Here is an 18,560-nt window from a genome sequence, read left to right on the forward strand (position 1 = left end):
AAAATTGCTTGTAAATGTATAGTTGACAAAAACGAGAATGATAGGTAATGAAACAGATAGAAATAAGTAAATGAAAAACGACTGGGGGTGAAAAATACTGTTTATGGACGTCTCATAAAAAGATACACACACAAAAATAAACACACATCAATATACTGTGTATATATATATATATATTTTATATATATATACATACATTTTTGGACGTACACCAACATCGTATGTGTATACATGCATAAGCTAGACACCTCCCTCCTGCAAACAAAGGCCTCTTCCCACTTTCAGCAGTACTGTACGACACTGTCTCCCGTTCCTGTGGGATCGTTTAGATATCCGGATTCTCGTCATAAAAGAGATTAGGTGTCATTCATCATGTTTCTCAATGATCAGCCATCGCGTCAATGGCGGGCATAAACCTTCGGGAACACTACAGTCAATTAGACTCATCCTACGCGTCGTAAAATCTCATCTAATGTCCCATTACTTGGAGGCCATAAACCATGAAGCGTTCATTCAGCCCTCATTTTGATTTTGTCTACTGATATATATATATATATATATATATATATATATATATATATATATATATATATATATATATATATATATATATATATATATATATATATATATATATATATATATATATATATAAAGGCAAGGAGAAGGTATTCGTCCATTCCGTGTGCAAACTAGTTCCATGCAAAGTCTGAATTTGTGTCCAAGTGACAGAACAAGAATTTTTAATAAATTAACGATATAAAAATTAAAATATGGAAAATATAAAAATAAAAATAAATAAAAATAATGAATAAATACGACAGAATCTCCCAAATCAACCCACTCGAAAAAGAGAAGAATAAACGGAAAGGTATTTAAGCAATCCGCATCAAAGGAAGGGTTGAATGTTGCACGACATTCAGAGGAGGAAAGACGAAACGTTTTAAAAGGAGAATAAGGATTACACAGGACCTTCCCGGAGGATTAGGATTAATCCTTTCTCTGCTATCGAGCCTCAGATCTTCGCGAGGAGCTTTGCTTGAGAGATGCAAAAAGAGGAACAAATCAAATTTGCCGAGAGTAAAAGAGGAAAAAAGAATTTAATAAAGGAAACGACTGGCAAATCGACCGAAAAAATAACGTAAAATTGTATAAGGAAATAACGGTAAATATTATGCGCATATTTCCATATAAATAAAAATTATCAGAAATATAGACGAAATCTTACAATGAAACAAAGAAAACAATGCCAGCTTACAATCGTGACCCGTCTGAAATGGGTAGGGAGAAAAATGCTTCATAAACACATAATAAGGCACGCATGCGCACACACACAAAGGAAAGCGTAAGTGTTCGAAATGGTTCGAGAGAACCTGTTGATGGGAGGTGTGGCCCGACCCGAGGTCACTAACAGACTGCAATGTGTTTGTGTACACATACACACACAAACGTGTGCATATATATATATATAAATACACACGCACATGTATAATGTGTATACATATGTGTGTGTGTTTAGATTTAACAGAAAAGCACAAGAATGATTACGGGAAAATATCATAATGCAGATGAATCGAAAATCATTCTGAATTCAAAACTAAAAATGAAATCTGCGACAATCTTTCTGCTATTTATATTACGAAGGAGAGAAGGACTTTCTTAAAAAAAGGAAAAAATCTAAATTACACGACATCCAGTGAGTCATAAATGTTGGTCCTTTTTCAGTGGAGCCCAGAAAACTGTATGATCAATTTCCCAATTCTGTTATTCATACATAAAACATTACAATCGATGGAAAATTTCTGAAAATAAAGGGGAAACTTACATGTGGCATATGCGAAATCTAGAGAAGACTTACGATACAACTGTTAAGAAAGGAATTATGAATTCTGAGAGGGCTATAAAGTTTTTAAGGTGGAGATGAAACATTTGTCAAAAGTTTGCAGGCGGCAGAGTGACAGTTTTGGTGTAAAAATGGAGCCGAGATGAGAGTATGTTGTTTCCATGGCTGTTTAGTATAGTGAGCAAAAATGATGCCTATTGACCATTAGCAGCCCACCGACACGGGGAATGGGGTATGTCCGTGAATGACTGAGCACGGAAATATCAGTAAACTTATTCACCTTCTCTAAGCAATATTATCTATGATATTGTATTTATACAATAAGAGAATGTGAGCGCGTTTTTATATTTCTATTCCATATTCCTTCCGTTCAAAAATCACTAAGAACAAACTGCAGGTCCAAAATAAAAAAAAACAATTCAAAACTTTTGATACAATGATAATAAAAAAAAATTGACAGAACCTTAATAAAAACTATTCCAAGGGCAGTCTCTCGAGAGAAGACTGAACCATTTTGACAGTTTCCTGAGACGAACTTCAAAATGAAATATCTCCTGAGAGAGTCATATCTTGATATTTCTTCAAATGAAGAGCAAGAAGTATCGAAAACAGCCAATCTTTTCGATGCCGCTGCCACAGGTCAGTCTTTCCTTGGAATAATATAATCATACGATTTTTATATCTGACTACACATTAATTTAATCTTGAAAATTCGTTGATGTGACCTATGTATACATACTTGGAGTAAAGATATAATCTTCAACAGTTTATTAATCATGAATATTCGCTGATGTGACCTATGTATACATACTTGGAGTAAAGATATAATGTTCAACAGTTTATAATATATATATATAAATAGCCTATATATATTCAACAGTATTATATATATATATATATATATATATATATATATATATATATATATATATATATATATATATATATATATATATATATGTGTGTAAAAGACATATATATAGTACATACATATATATACATTACATACATACACACACATTTATATACATGTGTGTGTGTGTATAATATAAATCCTGGAAGTAAAAGCAGCCGGCTCGCTTCCCGCGTCCTGGAAATGCCATATATGAATGCGTGCCCATAATTCCCGCCCGCCTCTGCCCTTAATATCTGTCCCATTTCCTTCAAATCAAGCGATTTTTATGATTTTCCAATAGTCAATCCCTAAACCCAATACTTATAAAGCTGTCCAGAATTACGAGGTACTTTATTCAGGTACGCAGACGCAATTACTCCCCGGCGCTGAATCTGTTCCTACTCGCCAGAATCTTTTCAGGTCCTGTTATTTCCTTGATGCTTGCATTGCGTGCAATTTGCATTGCTTGACGAGTGATTTTTACACTGGCGCGTGGTGACTGCTTTATAGTACGTGGAAACTTTTCGTCGGTTAAAATCATTTTTCGAGATTATATATATATATATATATATATATATATATATATATATATATATATATATATATATATATATATATATATATACATATATATAAATATATATATATATAATATATATATATTTTTATATATATATATATATATATATATATATATATATACATATATATATATATATATATATTTTATATATATATACATACAAGTATATACATACAGTACATATATATATATATATTTATATGTATATATGCATACATTCTAATATGTGTGTATGTGTACATACATGGATATATATGCATGCAAGTTTGTGTATATATGTACATATATTTAAGTATGTACGCACACACACAAACACACACATATAAATATAATATATATATATATATATATATATATATATATATATAATCACAAAAGAAGACACATGAAAAAATGAAATAATAAGATAAAAAACTAAACAAATAAAAGATAGAGTCATATCTTGTCAAGGACGAGCACCCACGAAATCACATTCTCATCGTACACTTGTACAATACGTGACTGCTCAGCCCGCTTCGCAATAAGTGTTTACAAAAAAAAAATAAATAAATAAATAAATGAAAAAGAGTTTTGCTCTGGGTTTCTGAAATTTCTTCAAACACCTTCCATAAAAGGCAGTTTATGAAATATCAGTCACGACGCCAAGCAATTTCGCCCGCACTCGGGTTGCTTGCTTGGCGAGAATGATCGCATTCCTTTTTTTTGCTTTTCCACTGACCTGATATTCACTGAATCGTCTGCACTCGCTCTGAGACCTTCAAGAACATCTCTGCATCAACTGACGTGTTTAAAGTAAATCAAATGACTTAGGGTGCGTCCATACATCAAAACGTAAACAAACGTCTGTAATTCATCTCACACACACATCACAAAAAGCTGAATGAAGTAAGCGACTTCTTTGTAGCCTTAACCAGCGGTTCATACTGCTATCCAGCACTTGCCAAGGATTCGTTCTACGGTCGCTGACTTCTTCTTAACCTGTTTGTAACATGTTTACGATATGTTTACTATGGTGCGGGAATCTCTAAAATCTAGACCCTGATATAGAAGCACCCTTAAGAGAAACAATATTTTCGGCGAATCTTTTCTGACTGACGTTTCTCAATATTTTCGGCGAATCTTTTCTGACTGACGTTTCCCCACATACGATTCTCTACGTAAGATGCGTTTCGAATCCTTCATCCCCTAATTCGACGGGGCTAACCATGCAAAAATGGAACACATTTAAGAAGATAAAGGAAAAAATGAGCTGAATTCGAATCCGATGAAACAAGAGATTTGTCAACTGAACAACGGGAGAGGGTAGCCTGACTACCGAACAGTCTAGATTTTTTCATAATGAGATTTAGAATCTGAACTAAACTTATTATCTTTGTATATATATAAATTTAAGACTCCATGATAGAAAATTCTAAGTTAAATGAAGACAGTGCACCTGGTTGTATGTGAAGACGCGATATTTACACCTGCTGGGATCACTCATCATGGCATTTTGATGTTCCGCTCAACTGACTGGGTTGTCTTAGTGATCCAACTTGGCTGGTGTCCAGATAACCGGTATTCTTAAACCTTGGGCTGTGACATAGCCTCTGTGTCACGACCTTCCACGGAATTGGTCTTGTCTGTCCTTTCTTCCTTAATTATTTGTTCTTTTATGTATTTGTTATTTTTATTTATCATTTATTTACGCTTTCTTAGCGTTATATCCGAAGATCATATACAGTCAGGTCTATTAATTTTTATTTAATACACACACACACATATTATATTATATGTGTGTTTGTGTTCACTGCTTATGTCTGCCTCTTAAGAATGCGTGCTAATAATAACAGTAATAATAACGCAACCATGAATATACAAGCTGACATTTCTTGTTCGCATCCGATCACATACGGCGCAAAATCTACATATGTATACACACACGCACGCGATAGCTGTCCATCGCTACCCTAATCAAAGTGAGACATGCACCTGTTCGACATCCTAATCCCTGTATCTATCAACCCGCCCTTTCCATCGAGCGTCTGTCGTATGTCATTTGCATTTCAGTCCCATAATTTCCACCGTTCGGTGCGGAGACTGAGACTCGACAGGACTTCCTCCTTCGACAGCTTTCGGAGCTTGGGAAGCCTTCGTGCGTTCTCTCTTCAGCCTGAATAACTAATTTCATTTTCTTACACCTGGAGTTATTTACCTGGACGCCTCTATTCGCGTTCCGCTCTCCAGGCTTCAGATGCAAAAATGGCCGCTGATTACATTTCAATCAGTGAAAGGAGTTCGGCGTTGGTCTCGAGTTTCTGGAACGAGGCAGTCATCGAAAACATTATCTGTGTATTTCGGATGTACGCGAGAGAGAGAGAGAGAGAGAGAGAGAGAGAGAGAGAGAGAGAGAGAGAGAGAGAAATTACGCACTTCCAATTACTGGATTACAGATTATTTGTGTAAGTATCCATGTACAGAAGGATTTCATCACGAACATCAATGTATAAAGCATCTTCACGCGAGTAAGTATGCAATCTAATTGATATAGCCTATATAAATCTATTTCAGTTTTAATAGAAACATAAATGCCACGCAAGAGATAAGTTCTTGTATCCAAGATTTCAACCTCACACTTTTTTTTTTACCAATTAGGCACAGAAAAAGAAAAAAATTGCTTTGTGCAACTACAAAGGAGGCTCAGCAGTAACACACCAATCCCACAATACATAGGGAATCAATCTCCTTTCTCGGGCACAACGAACGAATAGCCTCCATCATTTCTAATCTAAAATTTTGACAGAACTTCCGTCAAGAAGGGTATATGTTCAATAATCCCCTCATATACAGTATATACCTACTCCTGCTGAATATATTCTGCAGTGACTCTGCTACCCTCTTCCGTCCTTCATCTATCAGTCATTTCCATTTGCCAAAAACTCTCATTCCGAGACTCCACATTTATCTTATCCATAACTTCATTCATCATACACCTTAGACTGATATGTCTTTAACCTTTTAACTCCCCCTAAATTCACTTTCAACAGACAATCACACGAGAATTCCCAACTTTATTTTAAGCGTTTCCATTCACTCAACCTAATATTTTTTCCCCCTCTACATTCAATAATTCTTCAAACTACTCAACCAACAAAGGACTTCGTTCTTTCCGGAAAGTCCAACTCTGCTTGTATTCTAAAGCAATTTTCTTACTAATCTTATCAGACTTTCACCATAAAATATATATATAGAATGTTCTCTTATATCCTGCCAGTGCACACCTTTTCCCCTTCACTAATCCTCTAATTTCATTATCCCAAACAAAGCAGTCAAAAGGCAGCGTTTATAATTCCCCTTTTAATATGGGAGTGGAGAGGACGAGCTACATGCACCGTTTAAAAAGCATTTCTCCAACTCAGGTGTCCATATTCCTGCTCGGTATACAGTAGGTGTTCCTCAGCTTCAGTGCTTCAGTAATGGTGCATTGATATTCAAAGCTTCTGGGAGTTTTTCGGACAGCACCGTTCATGCTGTGATAGTTATTAGAATTTATACATACATATATATAATATATATATATACACATACATATATATATGCATATATACATACATACATATACATACAGTATGTACGAATATGTGAATGCATGCACATCCCAATAAAAAAGAGACTGTATTTACAAGCATACAACGTTATGCGTACATTCCGAATCGTTACCTTGTTCAGTTGAGACTCTAAATACAAGCATCCAACACTCATTTCACCCCTCGTATTATCCTTATCTTCACCCGATCTATCGACGAACCACGATCACCCAATCCTCAAATGAAATTCACCGTTATGTCCTTGAGCACAAATAGGTTTCGGATTCCTGAATGCGCCGGCGAACATTCACGGACCATTTTTGTACAAATGAGTAACTTCGAAATCCTACGGCTTGCGTCCTCTTCGTCCATTTCTCTCTCTCTCTCTCTCTCTCTCTCTCTCTCTCTCTCTCTCTCTCTCTCTCTCTCTCTCTCTCCCTCTCTTCCCTTTTCGACGCTTCATTTACAAAATTTATTGTTGATTAAATTTCAATCACTGGAGAGAGAATTCAGTGGGAGTGCGTTTTCTTCCCAGAACGAGCGCATTCATGAAAATATAAATGAACATGCAATCCAGATTCTCCTAATGGTTTGTCTGTGAGAGAGAGAGAGAGAGAGAGAGAGAGAGAGAGAGAGAGAGATGACCAGTGTCTGTTTAAATGGTTTCGAAGCATGCATGGTTATCAGTTTTACAATAAGCATTCATATCAGAAATCGTGAAGACCTATGCACAGAGGGTTTATTATTGATTAAATGATTAAAGAAATAATATGTATGTAAACGTGTGTGTGTGTGTGTGTATATGTATGTATATATATGTATACACACATATCTATGTATTTATACACATACAATGTTGAATCATATTACCTTTTTCTAATGAGAACGCTATTTCAGGGACACAGCAGAAGTTCAATTTCATTCTTACAACAAATCTTTCATGATGAATCACATGCGTGATTTAAACTTTAGTCTAACCGTGGCTTCATATGCCTGCCAAAACGATGCACCAGTAGCACGTCCACCCGTATTCCTAATATAAGCCACTCAACTTTATGAAACTTGCATTCAATTCCACGAAGGCTACTACAGTTCATTCCGTCCTTGCATATTGGTTACCAAATCTTCCAAGTGCTTTACACTCTTCTATCTCATCCTCTAACCCTATATCCCTTTTTTAACATTCAGTTTTTTGTTATTAAACATTTCTAGTATATACATCCTCCGATTTGTAGACGGAAAAAAACGCAGTAAGACACACGACTAAATGTCTTCAGAATTTCTGCAAGTTTCAAAGCGATGCTAACGCAAGAAGGGAGCAGCAGAATACAAGCCCTTAGCTATTTGGAGACTTTCACGCCTGATAGAGCAGTGGAGGTGCTGTTGTTTTCATTAGGATGTCATCCAGGGACAATAATGCCACTGCCCCTGGCGTCATGGGACGAAGTTCGTCCGCCGTTTTCGGGGGGACACTTCCTCCACCAGACGCCTCACAACCCCTTTTCTCTGATGTAAGACTCAGAAAAGCAATGGTTGAAGCTCCCAGCATTTTTTAGCAGCGGTAAATCATACAAACATCAAGTAATCACTCAAAGGCACACACCATCTGATTTAAGATGTAGAAATGCAATGTCTGAAGCTGCTGACATTTCTTAGCAAAAGTAAATCAAGCAAAACCATGTGCACAAACATTTCAAAGACACACACCATATGATTTAAGATGTAGAAATGCAATGTCTGAAGCTGCTGACATATAAAAATAAATCTGCAAAACCATGTGCACAAACATTTCAAAGACATTGATTTAAGATGTAGAAATGCAATGTTTAAAGTTGCTGACATCTCTTAGCAACAGCAAATCACGCAAAACCATATGCACAAACATTATTAATCACTCAAAGGCACACACACACACACACTTACGCACAAAACCAGAGATAAACTGGAAACCAAATCTCCTCGCAAGGAATAAAAATCTCCTCAGCCACAACCAATACTGCGATATTGTCATCCCGGCATTCCTCTCCAGCATCAATATGGTGACATTACACGACAGATCTCGGTACCTAATATCCTGCCACTCGGAGTCGAAGCGTTATGAAATATTTGCAAAAACTCATAAGGCAGAATGACTGGGGTCTCGGCCGGGAAACTGGGATCTCTCAGAAATTGCTGTTTGTGGGAGCGTGTGTGACGTTAAAGAGATCGTGGGTAATAGGGAATGGCTTTTTCTTTTCCTTTTTTTTCTGCTCATTTATTTTCTTTATAATGTCGCTGCAACCGACGACAGTTATATTCATAATCATATATATATATATATATATATATATATATATATATATATATATATATATATATATATATATATATATATATATATATAGACTACATACTGTCTATGCTGCACTTTCCATCTAGAAAGCTGACGGATTAAAAGTCATTATGGCAATGCTCATAATAACGAATTCCTTCACCAACGTCCGGAGATGCCTCGATAATTCTAGGCACCGCAAAAGATACCCACCGCCTGCCATTTACATCTCCACCAAAATACTGTCCATTATATATATATATATATATATATATATATATATATATATATATATATATATATATATATATATATATATAAGGCTCTCCTACCTGACTGACCACTCGGATTGAAAGCATCTACCCGAAATAGCGCAGAGCGTTTCCGGGATCGTGGAACAAGAAATATCTTCAAAATCAGGCCTATGGCTCAACCAGGGCCAGTATTCAGAGGGACCCCAACTTTTTTTTTTTCTTATTTTCATCTCTCCATCCATTACATGTTTGTAGAGGGAAGAAGCTGCTTCCCGTACATAACGCTACTCTTTCCCTCACATGTGTGTATTTCTATGGGAAACCTTTACTGACACACATTTTATATAGACATCACACACACATATATATGTGTATGTATGTATGTATGTATGTATGTATGTATGTATGTATGTATGTATGTATGTATGTATGTATGTATAACTGAATCACGAAAATATGGAACGTGATGAATATATAAATAAAGACAAAATCCACGAAGGAGAGAGAAACAATGGAGTGCTGCTAAGGAAAGGACGACAGTCGAAAGGCCTCGCATTACTCCGCTGTTTCTCTTTCCTTCGTGGATTTTTTTACACACACACACACACACACACACACACACACACACACACACACACACACACACACACACACACACACACACACATATATATATATATATAATATATATATATATATATATATATATATATATATATATATATATATATATATATATAGAGAGATATATATATATAGAGAGAGAGAGAGAGAGAGAGAGAGAGAGAGAGAGAGAGAGAGAGAGAGAGAGAAGAGAGAGAGAGAGTATACGAAACTGGGCCTACGCAAAAGCAAACGTACACATGGAAATTGAAATTTATATGAATATATTTAAAAATGTGTTTAATACAATAAAATTTCTCTCTCTCTCTCTCTCTCTCTCTCTCTCTCTCTCTCTCTCTCTCTCTCACGAGTATACAAATTGGGCCTATGCAAAAGCAAATATACACAAGGAAACTGCAATCTATATATATTTAAAAAATGTGTTCAATGTATTAAATCTCTCTCTCTCTCTCTCTCTCTCTCTCTCTCTCTCTCTCTCTCTCTCATATAACTAAAGGACGAACAAATATATTTCGTACACTAACATGTATTACTATATGCAAAGACAGGCGACGAGTTGCATAAAACCGTAAGTCAACAAACTCCAAATCTCGCGTCCTGGGCTTCCACGAAGTTCCTGACCTTTACATTACCATGATCATTCTCCCGACAACGGTCGTAATCAGCATCACAGCCGTGGCACCGTAAGGGAGAGCTTGGTACCTTAATATCCTTCCCAGCCATAAAAGGTTTGCAAGAAGACATAATGCAGAACTATGAAGGTCTAACTGCGCTACACGAATCTCTCTCCGAGACTTGGAAGCCTTTCTAGGAGCGTCTATGATGACATATATATATATATATATATATATATATATATATATATATATATATATATATATATATATATATATATATATATATATATATATATATATACATACATACATACATACATACATACATACATACATACATACACATATTGGAATCGATGAATCATTGAATTATTATTCGTTATTTCTTTTTCTTCTTTTCCTCTTTCCATTATTCTGTACTTTTAGACATCTTCGACTCCCGTGGATATTAAAAAAATGTAGGCTACATTAGATAGGAAAACTTTCGCATCACATTCACACGTTTACACAGACATACACACAAGTGTGTGTGTGTGTGTGTGTGTGTGTGTGGGTGGGTTATAAGAACAAAAAGATATCCAGCAGTATGGTGTCTGATGATGATAAATGAGACCAAACCTTTCAATACAAAATCACCCTCGAAATGAGAAAACAACCCGTGATCTCATACCTCATAAAAACCAGGAAAAAAAAAACATGATTGATCCGTACCTTTATTCGAATTCATTACCTTTCAATACAAAATCACCCTCGAAATAAGAAAGCAACTCGTGATCTCATACCTCATAAAAACCAGGAAAAAAAAATACACGTTTAATCCGTACCTTTCTTCGAATTCATCCCAAAATCAAACCACGTCTTCTTTACTCCATAATCCACACTCCCCCAAAATTTAATTTAGATCCATCCACACCGTACTGAAATATGCAAAGACGAACACGGACAGACAAACGAACAAACAAACAAAAAAAAGGCACGTTGCGCGGAGGTAATAAACCTTGAAGAACTCGCACGAGTTCCTTCATATTCCACAATTCAGTCAATTTGGCTGCAAAAGACGCCATGTCAAAGCCGCCTTTCATCTGACCCCCTGAAGACCGAAGAGAGACAGTCGTGGAACGTCCTGGAAAAATCTCATAATGATGCTTCTTCTTTCATGCGACGACAGAAACCTCCCCCATCTTCCGTCTTTTGCTTCGAGGAACAGAACGACAGATGCAAGGGAGATGTGCATATACTTTGTATTATTCGTTCTGCTGTCTTTAATTTTTGAGTTTCGGTTTCATGGGACCGGCGGTAACGAAAATAAAATATGTCCGGCTTTGGAGCAAATCGCCCATAAGGATACAACCCCTTGAACATTTGACTACTCTCCCAATATGTATATATATATATATATATATATATATATATATATATATATATATATATATATATATATATATATATATATATATGTCTAAATTGCAAGTCCCATCCCGGCGGTCATCCATCCAAAAGTCAAATATCATTGGGTCAGGTCAGTACTCGAATGGCTGACCAATGAGTAATGCCAAACGCACGATGGGCACAGGGCCATAGAATATCCTTGGGGCAGGGCACGAGGGTATACCCTTCAATCACAGAAAGCTAATAAACCAAAGAGAAGAACTTCTGGATCTGGATATATATATATATATATATATATATATATATATATATATATATATATATATATATATATGTGTGTAAAAATTCGAAAACCGTCTCTTAACGATAAGATGAATTAACGGACTCCTCCTCGCAAGGAGACCTTCTCCAAACCCCCGTTCCCAAAACTTCTCACTTTGCCATTTTCCTTTTAATATCTCCTGAGTACGACGGCTGTGTCATTACTCATGCTGGAACAATGGAGGTATTTCTCCCACTGAGAGAAACAATGGATAATTTATATCCACGGCCCCTGGAAAGCGCTTGTCATCCGAGAGAGAGAGAGAGAGAAGAGAGAGAGAGAGAGAGAGAGAGAGGCGTGATGCTTGCAGAAGTTGCTTTTAATCGGAATCCCCTTGTCAGACTGGAGACTGTTTAGTGATAAATAGTCACTTTGTCCTCCAGGTACGGTGTTAGGTCGGTGGCTTCTGGGCGTGTTGAGGAAAATCCAGAGGGGTCTGATTTCATTCTTCACCTTATTCCATGACTTAAGGGTTCTTGTTCTTCTTCTTCTTCTTCTTTTGGTAAGAGCTGTTTTTCCTCTACATTTCGTTTCTCTCTGATTTGTTAGCATTTTGGAAAATTATAGACACTCTCTAAAATCATCATTTGACCCTACATGAGGAATGCAGACCTACTTTTCAAGGTTACAGGTTTATTCTAGCGATAATTATTATTATTATTCTGGATTCTGGGAGAGAAAGAAATGCAACTTTTGGGGAGCTGGGACCTTTTAGGGGGTGAACTGCCAAGCCTTATAAGCTTAAGAACCGAAACCTCACGCTCCATTAATGTAGATTTAGACAACAAACTTTAAAGATTAACACAGCAGCGGAGGTTTAGTATTTTGGTTCCTTTTCTTCGCTTGTTCATTCTTCCGTTTGTCAGGAGGATTACGCAAAATATTACGCATGAAATTTGGTGAAAATATATCAACTAGTAATTGGATTTTGGGAGAGAGAGGAAAGCAACTTTTAGGAGAAGGAAAAATACCCATCGCGAAAATACTGCTTGTGCATCAAGCCATGAAAGAAGTCAAATGCCCAGCAAGCATCCTAGTATAAAAAAAAAATTCCCAAGTTTTGAAAACTGGAAAATACAGAAAACAAAAATGGTTACAGGAATTTATACCCAGAAACAATTATTAATACAATCAAGAAAACACGAACAATCTTTGTATGTAGTCGGATATACATTAAGTTATTTTGCAGACATTCAAACACGCGCGTGCTTATGAGAGAGAGAGAGAGAGAGAGAGAGAGAGAGAGAGAGAGAGAGAGAGAGAGAGAGAGAGAGACTTTTAAACTGCTTTAATAGGTTCGAGCAAAGTTAAAGACTAATGAGAACCAGACCCAAACAAAAAACATAGATTCACTTCATGTTAATGGCTTAAAATGATCCATAAACGGAATAATAAAGGATATAAGTGATATTTCAACTTACATAAACCAAAACTTAGGCTTCAAGTTAAAACACACTAACTACATCTTGCACGCATGTTTAATGAGATGTCTTTTGTACAATTAACCCACACTTTTCTTTAAAACTAAGAAACTTCATCTCAGAACCAGATAAACTGTCGAACAATTAACTTTACTAATTTGAGCTCAAATACGATGAGCTAAGGATAGTCACTGATGCAATATTCTGAACACACTTCTATCTTGCACTGCATGGAAACGCATTTACATTCCTCTAACACACGAAACAATGTAAGCTTTAACGCCATCGAGAATAGAAAGAAGGATATCTGCACTGCGTATCTCATAGTTTCATTCATAGTAACGTAACCATTCGCTTCTTGAACAACGATTATTTTTACGGGAAAGGACGCAGAGTGCATTGAACAAATACTTTATTTAGTTACTGCTAAAGAATCCATCTCTGAAGTAAAGTACTACGAAGGTAGCAAGTAGCCTGTGGTACTTAGATTACGGTACCAAGAAGATAGCAACGACATTATAAAAAAAAAAAAAAAAAAAAAAAAAAATTGATCTTAAAGATGGTAACCTTGAACCGTCAGTTTAAAAATAAGTTAGTATATGGATCCTAAATATATACTATGCGAGTTTCCCAATTAATCTGCTTCTTTTGCATGACTGTGCAGTTGACTTGAAACGCACGACTAGCTGAGGTCTGTAGGAGGAAGAAAAGTAAGGAAGAACGAAAAGAAAGAGACCCAAAACACTGTGGAAAGCGACACACAGACTCGTCTTCTGAGAGAGTGATGGCGACAGTAATCGGTCAAAACAAAGATAGACAATTTAAAAGCTTGATGGCAGATGTAAATGTAAATAAAATCACTGACCACAACCAACTCATGTCAACAAACTAGCTTACAGGCCTGTGGCTTTGTGAAGGTCATAAGCCTCTCGAAAAGTTCAAAATAGAATTTGAAATGAAAAGATAAACAAAATGAGGGATTGCTAAAGGCTAGGCAATAGTTATATCACCTAGGTTTATAGATCAATAGGCTATACATCCATGGGTGATGAATCTTCTATGAAGTTTCAGGGCGAGCTGCCAACAGCCTACCTCAACCAGACGGAAATAGTCTCAGGCAATAACTATTTAAACAAAGTTAAAGGTCAGGTGATACCAACAGAAGTCAAGCCTATCAACAGTGGATGATTGACAGGAAAGACAACGCGATCAAAAACCAACATAAAAATAAGCAGTACGGTAACTAAAAGTAAACGAATTTATAGATTTACGTTGAAGGGACAGCTAAATCTACGTTTATCCCATTGGCTTAGCCCTCCGGATACGAGACGAAGAAACAAACAAACATATCGACATTACCACCAGGTTTCTCCGGCTGCTTGCGTCCTCGAAGCCGGCTCCTGGAGGAAGCGCGCATAACGGGTACAGTACTCGTCCCAAACCAAGTCTCTCATTCAAGAGGCCTCCAAATGACGAGTCCCGCATTTGAATGAAGACGTCTAGAACACTTCAGCGGAACACATCCACTTTAACTGCTCCCACGTACAAGCAAACAAAAGAAAATGAATTATATATTAAGAGAGAGAGAGAGAGAGAGAGAGAGAGAGAGAGAGAGAGAGACTTCTCAGCCAGTGTTTCAGTTTGCTTAATGAAGGAGAATTAAAGAGAATGTGGAAGATGGATAAGAGGAAGAGGCATGGAAAGGCAGGTCCTCATTTCAAGACCATTTTGCTTCAATTCGTGGTTCCTTCATAAATGCAAAGGTTTACCGTATTTGAATGCACATAAGTACCATACATTTACGACTGGCGTAATTAAAATATGGAAGACCTAATATGCTAAATATTAAAGCATGAAAATGCTGATATATTAGAATAAATTCTAGTGATTCCCTTTCATAATAAAGCACTTGGCTGTTCAACCAAATTGAAAGAAAATGTATAAAGAAATCTGCACTAGCAAATAACATAATATAGTGGCCCAAAACAAAAATAAATATAAAAAATTAAGCAGTTCACCTATCAAACAACTAAACTCCTACAAAATACATTTAAAGTTGAGACCCACCCCCAAAAAAGGAAATACTTGAAAAGAATACCGAGTCTACCTTTTGTTTCACACTACCCAAAATCTCCGACATTCAAGATTCAGTTTCCAGAAGTAATGACCGAGATCTCCTTTGGAGTCAGAGGAACTAATCTCCGACAATTAGAGGAAGCGTGACACTTGCGCCGATTCGTGTCGGTTCTGACACTTGGCGCTACTAAGCTTTCCAAACAACCGCTCATTACGGGCCGCTTTCCATCATCGTTAAGGGAATTCCGCGATCACGACACAGAGCGGGGAAATGAGCTCGAGGAGAACCAGAGCCAAAAAAAAAAAAAAAAAAAAAAAACTGAAAAAATAAAAGGGAAAGTAAAAGCGATAATAAAAAACAAAATATGGCTGCCATTTCCAAAAGGTGGTTTTGACCGTTCGTGAATGATTTTCATTGTTATCGTGACTGCTGAATCCATGGATTATTAGTAGTAAAATAATAAAACCGACTCAAATTTTAATACTGTTCGTGTCTTGACCTTAGCGAATCATTCAATTTAGACGGTAAGCATATGTTACAAACTCAGTACTTCATGTAACAATCCCTTCTCAATGAATTTTATTTACCATAATATTTTTGAATATTGTATAAAGTATCACACTCTTGGTTAAAATGAAAAAAATAAACACATTTATAAACAATGAATTTCATTAAGGAACGTCTCCCTAAAACCTTCGATTTATGGTCTATGATCTTTAATGGTGTGATGTTTATACATAACATATATATATATATATATATATATATATATATATATATATATATATATATATATATATATATATATATATATATATATATATATATATATATATATATATATATATATATATTATGTATGTATCTATGTATATATATATATATATACATACAGCAATCATTAGGTAATTTATACATAAGATACACAGTGAAAAAGGAAACATATTTACAAAGAATCGTTCAAGTTATGAGTAAAACCCGTCCCCCAGACAAAAATGCCCCCAAACATAATAAATTTCTCTAAAGGATGCGGACGATGATAAAGAACATATGTAGCGTGAAAGCGAACTGAGAGAGAGAGAGAGAGAGAGAGAGAGAGAGAGAGAGAGAGAGAGAGAGAGAGAGAGAGAGAGAGAGTAATCCATTTTACTTTCTACGCCTAGAAACTCAACATCCAAGAAGGATCTTAATCATATGAAATACATACTGAACATGACATCAGATGAAACATCACAATAGAAATTGCCATAATTTTACTCTTTCTCTCTCTCTCTCTCTCTCTCTCTCTCTCTCTCTCTCTCTCTCTCCTCGAAGTGTTCGCCTCATAATAGCAATGATTAGGCGAGCCTGCCAAACGCCATTTGTCAATAAGAGGTGGCCACCTGTAATCACACATTGTGGCCGAGTCCTGTCATTATCACCGACCCAATGCCAGCCGCACTTTTCCCTTCGCAATACGAATGCAATACCGCGCACGCGCTGTGGTAAGTGGGTTTCCGCTATCGTTGCCCCATTCATCACTCGGCGGATAATGCGATAAGGTGTGACGGGGAGAGAGAGAGAGAGAGAGAGAGAGAGAGAGAGAGAGAGAGAGAATGAATGATTACTATTATCAGTAGTTTGTTTCCTGTATAAGCAATTATTGCAATACATTTCTAATTTAATTTAATAAATATACTGTAATAAACATCAATTTTTTAAAAATTGAAATCTAGTATTTAATAAAAAAAAAATTAAAAAGGATATCTAGTAATTCCTCATTTTTCCTTCTCATTGCGTCATACGGATATTTAGACTTATTATGGTACTAAAGTGGAATATAAAAAACATTCTTACTTAAGTACTTTTCTTTAGAAATCCTGAACCTTGATTAAAATATGTCTTTTCAGCAACACATTTATGTTACTGGTATTATTATTATTATTATTATTATTATTATTATTATTATTATTATTATTATTATTATTTAAATCCTGAACCTTAACAAAAACATTCCTTTCCTGTAAGCCTTTATCTCACTGTTATTATTATTATTATTATTATTATTATTATTATTATTATTATTATTATTATTATTATTATTTAAATCCTGAACCTTAACAAAAACATTCCTTTCCTGTAAGCCTTTATCTCACTATTATTATTATTATTATTATTATTATTATTATTATTATTATTATTATTATTATTATTACTTCATCAACGGCTTTCAGTCGGTCTCCGGTCTGTGCTCACTTGTACATGGCATTAAGCAAAGTAATATTTTATGCCTTTCATCTTGAATACATTCAACTCTTTGCAGATTACTCCCCGAGTTTACCCGAGGCTCCTCCGTCGAGTTTTCAAAGGAAGACTTTCTATTCTCCACAATTTCTCTGCTTAATTCCTTGTTTCTGATGATAGCTCTCTCAGACTTCAGCTGTGCATCTGTGAATTTTTTTTTTTTTATTTTGCATTGGACGTGATTGAACTTCAGATAATGGCTGAGGAAAGCTCAAGAATGTCGCTGTTGCAGGTACACATATATATATATATATATATATATATATATATATATATATATATATATATATATATATATATATATATATATTGTATGTAATCTACATTTAGTGTGATTAAAATCAAATATTCATACACACATACACACACACATAT

This window comes from Macrobrachium rosenbergii, chromosome 40 (assembly GCF_040412425.1).
Source record: "Macrobrachium rosenbergii isolate ZJJX-2024 chromosome 40, ASM4041242v1, whole genome shotgun sequence".
Taxonomy (NCBI): domain Eukaryota; kingdom Metazoa; phylum Arthropoda; class Malacostraca; order Decapoda; family Palaemonidae; genus Macrobrachium; species Macrobrachium rosenbergii.